Below are 7,435 nucleotides of genomic sequence, written 5' to 3'. Positions count from 1 at the left end.
AGGTTCAACTAGTTTGCACACATTCTTCTTGATCACTACCTTGTGTAATATCTTGTTATAGTGACTACAATGAAATATGTTTCAAATTAGTTTAGGGATTCTAATTACCTCCAATATTATTTTGTAATTTCATGGATCATGACATCTTCGTTGATTGTCATTAAGTGTTTAGTAGGATCATAGCTTGTGTACCTTTAACTCCCATCACAATAAAAGGATGGGTTTAGTGTTGGGTTTTGATATTTCATTAAAGTTTTTCTAAATTGTTTCGAATGACAACTTTGGGTGGAATTCTTTTACCAAGGAATGCTATAAAAGCAATTACATTAGTCAAAATAGTCATTTAGTATTCAAATGTGATTTATCATGTTTCTTTTTTATTTAATTAGACTATTATTTAAACATCAAGAATTCAAGTCCATTCTAAAGTTTTGTGAGCATAACAATTGTCCTTGAATAGCTATGTGTGTAAAAAAAGTTGAGTTGTGCAGTTTAAACAATTGACACTATTAATATTATTTATATTTTTTCTGGTTTATTTTTTCTTGTCTAGTTTATTTTTTCAAAACTTTAGACTTCTTTAGAAGGAAACATAACTATATTTTATATAATTGATACAAGAGCATTCAAAGGTGTAGGAGTAATTTTTCATCAACTAAAAAATATATTATTTTTTCTTTGTTTGTCTAACACCTCTAAATATCTTTTTTACCAAATTATTTAATAGGACTAAATGAGTATGGTGTTCATGTTAAAAATATTACATTTGAACAAATAAGAACCTAATAATTTACCTAAAGATCTTAAATTGAAAATTTGACATTATGGATAAGTTTTGAGTCAAGCTTAAGCTAGGATGGGGAGTTTTTAAATATTATTTTTTTTGAAAATCTTATTAAATTTCTTACGATTGGGTTTTGAGCCTTCAAACGATGTTTTGACACCAAAAAGAAAGTGTTGTTAACAAGATTTCTAGTATATAGAAAAATCCAAGTACTTTAATTCATCGACTAAATTAGGTACTCAAATCAAAAGTTGTGACTCCAAAAAATTGTACCATTTTTAAGTGGAAAGCTAAAAAATTGAAAATATAAGTGGAGGTGCCAAAACCCATCTAGGGGATATTTTAGTATTTTTATGGAATCGTAAAGAGCCCATAAAGTTGTAGGTAGTTGAAACAAAGAGGGAAAACCAAATGAAATTGATTTTTTTTACAAATATAGAGAAGCATAAGGCTCTAAATGCAAAGGTAACGAATTTGTAACATGTTGCAGCCTATAGAGGATTCTATTCTCTATTTTATGCCATATGTCTATTATTTAATTAGAAATATTTCAATAAAGATATTCATATTTTGTTCCATGAAATCTTTGTTGTTGTGTGTTGTTTGAGCTTGTTGAATGCATGTTGTCATTGATATTAAAAGTGTTTAACAATTTTATCATTGGTGCCACTATATCCAAAAGAGTGAAATTATTATCATGTTATGTATTTAAGATTTAGATTGGCTATCTATGTTGGTTATCTCTCTTAATGTGATCTGTATTGTCTATTTTGAGTTGTTACAAATTGAATATCTCATTTAGTGTTGTCTAGGAGCATCTCTAGTATGCTTATGATGTTTCTTTCTTATGAACATAATATTGATGTAGGAGCATCCCTAGTTATAAGAGAAATATTGCATTCCATCTACAATTGTCTCAATATTTTCTATTGCATTTCATCAGAGTATTTTTTAACACCTTTCAAAACTGGATTGTTGAACACACAACAAGGCTGAGAGGGAGGCAAAATTAGTTTGGACCTCTAAAAAAACTTTATTTCTAATCTATTAAATTTCAAACTACTACTAACATATTACTTTAATCTAATCATGAAATCACAAAACACAATCAATTCATGAACACCATATTTATGTGGAAAAACCAAGAAGGGAAAAACCACAATGAGAATCACATTCAGAATATAGATATAAATGATTATCATAATTAGGTTATAAGCCAAGGAGCTCATTGTTGTGAACTTTCTAGCTTAGGTGCAAAACCTTAGGGAAAGATATAAAGTAATTGCACAAATCAAACTCATTTCTTCAAAGAAAGATACAAAGAGTTTTTAAAAGAGACACGCTATCTTTTGATAGAAATAGTTGAACAAAAAATGAATAGGATCTTTTAATCATGAAATTCCCCTTGAACCTATGTTTCAAGTGTCCAATCTCATGGAAAACACATCTAACCTAAACCCTTGTTATCAAACACTATCAAAGCTCTTCTCAACTAATTTTTGCACACCTCTTCCATCAAATCTATTTGCATATCATTATACCATTAAAAACAAATCCCACACTCTTGTATAGTTCAACAAATACATTTACTCATCCTAAGATACAAATATATTCATTAAAACTCTCAACTAGGTTGGCCCAAAGTAATATATAAAAATCCATAAAATAGGCCATCCACACCAATAATATTCAATTCTTGATACACTACAAGAGAAAGAGGGAACCCAAGAACAACACCATGCATCCTTCTTGTCTCACATAAAATTGGTTAGTATGGTTACCAACAAAGATAATCAAACCATTTAAAATGAGATATCAAGAAAGATTATAATAAAAGCATAGTGAAAGACAAACAAAATCAATGGAATATACTCATTATACTCCCATTGCTAGTAACTCTTTCTTGTCTTCCTCGTCTCCACAAACTTTTCTATCTCCAAAGTTGACTAATGGAGAGTGGGAGAGAAACATAGGGTGAGTGTGGAATGCTCTCAAACTAGCACAACAACATGAAGACGGATGAGTGGATATGGATATGATGGATCAAAATGGGCATTATGATTGTGCTATGATAAGTGGATATGCAACCAAAAGTTCAGCATAAGTATATGATGAAAAGTGGATGTTTGGAGATGAGAGAAGGGCTCAATTAATAGATTTTGGTCTTGGAAAGGAATGGTCAAGATTGAAGATTTATCAAGGGCTTAGATTGAAGGAGAGAGGAGATGACAAGTGGGAGATCCAAGAGATTTATCCATAAAGTAATTCTTTGATTCCACACTCCTCAAAGACATGGGGAAATGGGACAAAGACCATTGGGAAGATAAAAAAGGAACAAAAAATTCCTTGGGAAGAGAGGTACTGGGAAAATATAGGAATTCAAAATTCATTGGCTAGACAAAAGTGGGTAGCATTTAAGGTTGGGGGTTGAGATGGAAGAGAAATTTATGGCATGTTGTTTACCAGTTCCTAATCTTGGAGATTAGGAATGTGTAAATTATTAGTGAGGGTGATTAGGTTAAATAATGAGGGGTTGTAGTGCAAATGAACAAGTTAGGAGGATGTGATGCGTGGAGAGAGAGTGAGTGGAGAATTTTAAATTGAGAGAAATGATAATCGTGATTAGGTCTATATTAATTAGGCTAAATGATAGAGACCAGAGGGAGGATTTGTGGTAACTTTAACTAATTGAGATTAGAAGGAAGATTGAAATATTGACTAAGTTTGAGTTTGATTTATTGAAATAAATTAAACTTTAGAAGAAATAGGATATATAAATTAACTGATAAATTAATTATATGGATAAAAGGGGATAATTAATTAAATACTAGTTCAACTAATGTTATGTGTCTACACTTCTAAATTGATTTCAATGAGTTGCATACCCTAACAGATCTTCCAAAGTCATATCCAGATGAAATGTGTAGATAAAAAATAAAATTTAACAACCAATTGACCCAAAATCATCTTCTAATATAAATTACCTAATGCAAATCTTTGCACACCATGGTGAGAATGAAAATAATATTCTAACTCAACCTCTAATGTATATCCAGACCAAAAAGGCATGATCCAAATAAGATGATCCATCCGAGCACACTAAGACCCAACTCAATTAGCCATACCAAACACAAACCAACATAACATACATGTGGGATAGAAAAAACACTAGAGATTTGAATTGGAATATCACACAAACCAAATAAGGAGTTCCTCTAAAACTAAAATACTTGAATTCACATATCTGAAAACCACCAAGAAAATTTCAAACTAGTGTGACAAACACTCTCAATGTAAGAGAAAAACAACTAATCCCATCATTTAAACAACCAAAGGACTTGAAAAATTGATAGTACGCTATCCATAGAACATTAACATTTATCCAAGTCTAAACACTGATCTGGAATAAAACATTCTTCCATTGGGGCATTGAATACTCTTTACTACATATTGAAACTTATGCTACACCGATCTTATGGAAACTCCTGATGCAAGCATAACATCTTCACCAAACAATATGACAACATCTAAAAACTTAATACCATACCAAATATACCATTAAATATTTTTTACTATTTGTCACAAACAATAGTTTGCACATCTCAAGACTGTTACTAGATCATATAATATTCAGACCAACAAGTTTGACATCAATGACAAAAAAACTTAGATTTCCAACAATCTCCCCCTTTATCATTGATAGAAACACTTGTACCATCTTCTAATAAAATCTCTCCCCTTTTGACATAAAAGATAAAGAGAAAAGATATGAAAATAGTTACCTTCTTTTGAATCTCTCTCCCCCTTTGTAACATTCCTCAAAACTATTTTATCTTGGTACATTATCTTATATTGATACATGTAATAGTCCCCCTAATAGGGAAAAAATCCATATATAGAAACTACATCCATCACTACTCCCCATAAGAGAAGCCACAACATCAGTTCAAGAGACAAAAGATAAACATTGAACCTCCCCCTAGAAAGATGCATCATATCTATGTATCTAGGTAGAGAAAGGAGGGACAATAACCCCTAACTTCAAGTTGAGATGCTCAAAAGTGTCCTTTGCAAAAGCATTAGTATATATATCTACAATCTATTCCTTTGTTGATACATACTCCAACCTAACTTCTTTATTTGCAACCAACTCTTTGAAGAAGTGATATTAGCTAAAACAATGTTTAGTTCTTGAATGCATTACTAGGTTGTTTGAAGTGTTTATGGTAGTGATATTGTCACACATAATGGGATTTTCTTCATCATACATTACTCTTATATCTCTAAGAGTTTTCTTTATCCACGTAACTTGAATAAAACAAATTGTTGCTGCAATATATTTTGCCTGTGCAATAGATAATGAAATTGGATCATGTTTCTTACTTAACCAAGAGACAAACTTGTCTGGCAAGAAAAATGCTCCTTCAATTGTGCTTCTCCTATCATCTATTAGTAGATCTGTATATTCCTTTAGTATGAAGTCACCATTCTTTTTATACCATAAACCATAATCTAGAGTACCCTTCAAATATCTAAATATTCTCTTTACTACTTGATCATGTGATTGATTCAGATTAGCCTGAAATATGAGGATTATGAGATGATATTAAACCTATAGTTCTTGCAATAGAATAAATTACTCTAGTATTTGTTGCGGTAGTTTCCCATAAGAACTAACTTAACTAAATTGCAAAAACTTTTGAACACCAACTAGATCATCCTTATTCTATGAATGCTCCAAAAATAGTATTTATAATGTACTTACTTATTTTTATAAATGTAGTAATGGCTTTGTAATAGTTGTGTGTATCATAAATAAAGTTTAATTAAGTATCAATGCATGCAAATATTTGGTTTCAAACTAATTTCACCAAATTGGTCACTGTATGAGTTATATTTTGGTGTGAGAATTATTTCCATTGGCACCATAACATAAGGGAATAATTAGATGTAGGATGTTAGCTCAAAATTATTTGAAACCTTGATGTATTTGCACTGATATAATAATTATTGAAAGGATCCTATAATTAATAGGATACAAGATAATAAATGGAGCTCATGATATATGTTTATATCTAGTTAAAAGTGAGAACCCTAAAGTTAGTATATATTAATATTAATTTGGGATATTAATTAGTTATGAGAAAAAAGAAATTAATAAAAATTTAAAATGGGTTTTTGAAGTTGTTTCATTAATATTTTCAACAATGGATGTTATAATGTTATTAACATAATACTTCTATGTAAATTAATACAATCTCTTCAATTTGTTTGACCTAATTCCTACTAACTTCCATGATTTAACATCTTCAATCTTCCACGGACGTAAAAATTGATAATAAATACGTGTGGCATATGATTCCCTTTGTGCTTTCCTCACTCTCTACTAATTAAGGTTGAAGGGGTGTTGGAATATTTTCTACATTTTACATATTTATATAGCTTTTATGTTTTAATACAGAATTATAATAATTATAGCCTCTTTTTATTTTAAGATATTGCAACTGTTTAGAGGACTCTTAATACATATTATGTGTCCATTTATTTCTTTATTTATAAAGAGTCATATAATTGATAATATTTTTTTTTTTGATAAAAGTGGATAAAACCACTGAATTATATTAATAAAATTGTTTCTTACATGGTGTTTGGATCAAAGAGCACTAAAGGGAAAGAACCAATAAGAAAACCATTCAGTATTTCTCAAATAACACAATCCTATCTACCCATCACAAGAAACCCATGGGCCCAATCCACCCAAGAAACCCTTCCCAGTTACATAACAAGCCTCATTAGATATAAAGGAAGCTACCAGAAGAGGCATACAAGAGAAAACCGTGAAACTAAAACACTAGGCAAAAGTGCACCCGTCAAAAAGCCAGAATAAGAATCAAAGCTAGGCCACCCCTATCTAAGAAGCACATCTCTCCAAACCACTGATTAGTATGATACCAATAACCATAAGAGAAATTATTATAAGAGATCCTGCCAAGACAAATATCGAGAGAAAAAATAATAGAATCCAAATAAGGAGAAGGGGAGGATGTTGAAGACCCCAAGGAACCAGAATAAGACCAAGCCACAAGATAGCCCACAACAAAAACCAAAAAAAGAGCAACAGGATGAGAAACCATCTCATATACCAAACAATCTGCATGTTCCAATTTCTCAAAGACAACCACCATCCTCCAAATCTAACAAAAACTTTCCAAATAAAATGGAGCATCTTACCCAATGAATAACGACACCAAAGAAGGAATAGACATAATAAAACCATCAGCCAAACCCAGATATAAACCAAACCACTAGAGGGATCATTATGGAAACAACCAAAACCAAACACAAAACCTCATCGAATAAGCAATAACCACTACCAAACCATGATAAGCAAGCAACATGCAAGAGGAGTGAGAAAACCATGATGAACATATGCTTAAACATGACAGGAAGAAACAAAGATGACAAAAGAAAGATAACCAAACAATGATGAGAAAAAGCCAAAATACAGAAACTCATCCCTCACTAATTGCCAAGTCGAAAATAATCAGACGAGGGCTCTGCCATCTCATCATTACACAATGTGCAAGTGAACAGAAATCTGAAAGGTAAACCAAGAAACGATACCCAATCCTTCCAAACTCTTTAACATGA

This window comes from Cryptomeria japonica, chromosome 3 (assembly GCF_030272615.1).
Source record: "Cryptomeria japonica chromosome 3, Sugi_1.0, whole genome shotgun sequence".
NCBI lineage: Eukaryota > Viridiplantae > Streptophyta > Pinopsida > Cupressales > Cupressaceae > Cryptomeria > Cryptomeria japonica.
The sequence above is the reverse complement of the archived record's forward strand: the minus strand, read 5'-3'. Positions refer to the sequence as shown.